This window comes from Quercus suber, unplaced genomic scaffold (genome assembly GCF_002906115.3).
Source record: "Quercus suber isolate HL8 unplaced genomic scaffold, Cork oak 2.0 scaffold_57, whole genome shotgun sequence".
Classification (NCBI taxonomy): domain Eukaryota; kingdom Viridiplantae; phylum Streptophyta; class Magnoliopsida; order Fagales; family Fagaceae; genus Quercus; species Quercus suber.
In genome coordinates this window covers 968,447-971,177 of record NW_027069522.1, presented here as the reverse complement: position 1 = coordinate 971,177, position 2,731 = coordinate 968,447, and the positions used below count along the sequence as shown (strand labels likewise).

The 2,731-nt window shown below is 29.2% G+C and overlaps 1 long non-coding RNA gene across 1 annotated transcript; it reads right to left on the bottom strand.

Annotated features, from left to right (window-relative positions):
* Positions 1 to 528: 528 nt before the first annotated feature.
* LOC136067095 (uncharacterized) lies at positions 529 to 2,262 on the bottom strand. The gene is made up of 5 exons (XR_010628618.1): positions 1,827 to 2,262; positions 1,241 to 1,279; positions 1,110 to 1,138; positions 964 to 1,021; positions 529 to 829 (listed from the first exon to the last, which is right to left on the bottom strand). It is a non-coding gene; the product is annotated as an uncharacterized LOC136067095 (long non-coding RNA).
* Positions 2,263 to 2,731: the final 469 nt, after the last annotated feature.

Below are 2,731 nucleotides of genomic sequence, written 5' to 3'. Positions count from 1 at the left end.
TGTTGTTGGTCTAATTTCATCATCTATTAATTTTCAGACTTGTACATGCCAATTACATTTTAGATTGTTGTCATGATACCCATTGACAAAGCTTCAAATAGGGCTAAGAAAAACCCTTTCACAAACCTTTTCTTTTAAAGTCATAGATAATAGGTTATACATAATGGACTTGTGGCAAACTATAATGGAATAAGCTTCAAAGCTCCAAGATTTATAAGCTACTTAGGTCAAAAAGTAAATTCCCAATGCCATAATCTATTTATTCTAAAGATAACCACACACAAATACATCTAAATGCTAACAATTCTATAAAAACAAAATTATAACTTAAAGAAATCAATAAAGACCTATAAAGAATATATAATCCAACTTAGCTTTGAGAATTATCAATTATTGAAATATCAGTCATCCTAATCACAATATCACATAGAAACGATTAATAAACAAATTCACAGGGTTCAACTTATAGTATAATAACATATTTCTAGTAAATTTTATTTATAATCAAAATTTTCCAACCATCCCAAACAATATCCACTTAAAGATTTTTTTTTTCTTCTGGTAGCAAATCTAAGTCATGGATGTTTATAAGGATAGGACAATATACGACCACTTTAAAAAGACTTAGACACAGGTACTTACCCAAGAGAATGAACTTTTAATGGAATCATTGATTTGAGAACTTCTACTTTTAAGAACCCCTTCAACAAAAGAAGAGTTCTGACATTTTATTTTTGGAGGATAAATTGACTCAAAGCTATAATCCCTTTGAGTTTCTCTTATTGCAGGCATTTTAGGGTTGGATGATTCCTCTACCTACTGTCATCCACTGCACACAAAAATATATATATATATATATATATATGAACAAAGAGGAATAAGTTTCATATAATAAAGCTTTGACATTAATTTTTTAATTCCTATTGATCAACAGCAAGTCAGCAGCTTATATGTCTTACTTACACATCACCGAGTCCAATTGTACTCTCATGACCTACACAATCTTGTTGAGTAACGCCTCCTTAAAATCCAAAAAACTCAACTTCAATTTCTTTACAATTAAACCTAATAGTAATCAAGTAATTGAATAGCTTTGAGACAAAGTATACCTGTAACATGTACGTGATAGTCTCAAAACCTGTAAAACAAAAATCACATTAGAATACACCAAATTAATTATATACAATGAGCCACGATTAATGAATGCACATAACATCAAAAACAACAATGAGGGCAAAACCTTTGTGTGGATGATTTGGAAATCCATCGGGAGCAATCACTGCAATCCATATCAATAAAAGAAAATTGAAATTTGAAAAAGATTAGATTGTAATTTTTCATACATGAAAAATTGTCCAACATCATAAAAAGATCCAAATTCTTTAGGTCAATCCTGGAAATTTAATACCCTAAAGATAGAAAGTCAAGAACAAAATAACCATGAATCAAAGTTGACACCAAGAACTGATAAAACAAATAAAACAGCTATATAAAGATTCTTGAATCCCAAACACACTAAATAAAAACCCAAAATTATTTATAATTTAAATCCTATAATTTCTCACTAACCAAAAAAAAAAATCATTATTATTGTTAAAAAAAAATTAAAAAAACCAAAGCAATGACACAAAAAGAGAGAGATGAGATGGAACATAAATTTGAACATCTTGTTTGAGCTACATGTTTTATGTTTATTTAAAATTTCCAAGATTCCTTGAATTTCATATGAAAAGTTGCTAGTCTCGCATCAAGGAATTTAGGATTTTGAACATAATGTTGTAAAAATGTACTGAAAAGAGAAATCATGAAAATGATGATAACCTTACCCTACACAATTAGCTAACATTATAGAAACCCCATTTAGCTTGGCTGGAATGAAATTGAATTTCCACTAATGCAATCCTGGGAATAGAATATAAAATATTAAAATATCAGCAACTAAAAGTTCATAGCTTTAAAATTTGGTGTTAGAAGATTGCATAGCAAAGATCACCTACTAAAAATTTGTTCGAAAATAACATAAAAAAGCCAACATTAAGAGCAAATCAAGACACAACCAATAGCCCTAATTTTTTTGAAGAATCTACAATTATTTGCACAAAACTACTCTTTATAAAGATTCCTAAACCAACAACATCAGTATTTTGCAGAAAATGAATAGCCCAATATACTTGAAACCATATAGCAGGCGATGTATTCCATCTACTAATACCCGGTACTAGTAATAAATTCGTTTTGCAACCTTATTGTGATAGCTACCACTATAGTAGAATCTTATAAGTTATGGGAGAAACAGGGACCTTTTTTTTCCAGTAATAGGCAGATAAAATAAAATCAATCTAAGCCATCATATAAGACTAACAGAAGTGTTCAACTTTTATTTTTGATAATTAAAATCATAATTATGTTATCACATAGCTAAAAATAAAAATTTTAGAGTTGATTGTAGATTATACACCAACACTAAGGGTAATGGGATTGCCTCTGTTCTCTTCTCATGTGATGAAGAACTATTAGAGCCTACTGGTTTCCATTATTTATTTCAAGCATTCCACCATCAAAAATATATTGTTGTAAAGAAAAAACAAAACAGAACAAACATAGTCTAAAAATTAGAAGAAGAGAAACAGAGATAGACCTAGTGAGACCAACCAAACAAAGCATGAGATTAACGCAAATTAGGGTTTACAAATAAAAGCCAATTCTAAATCAAAACCTTAATTAAAACTGA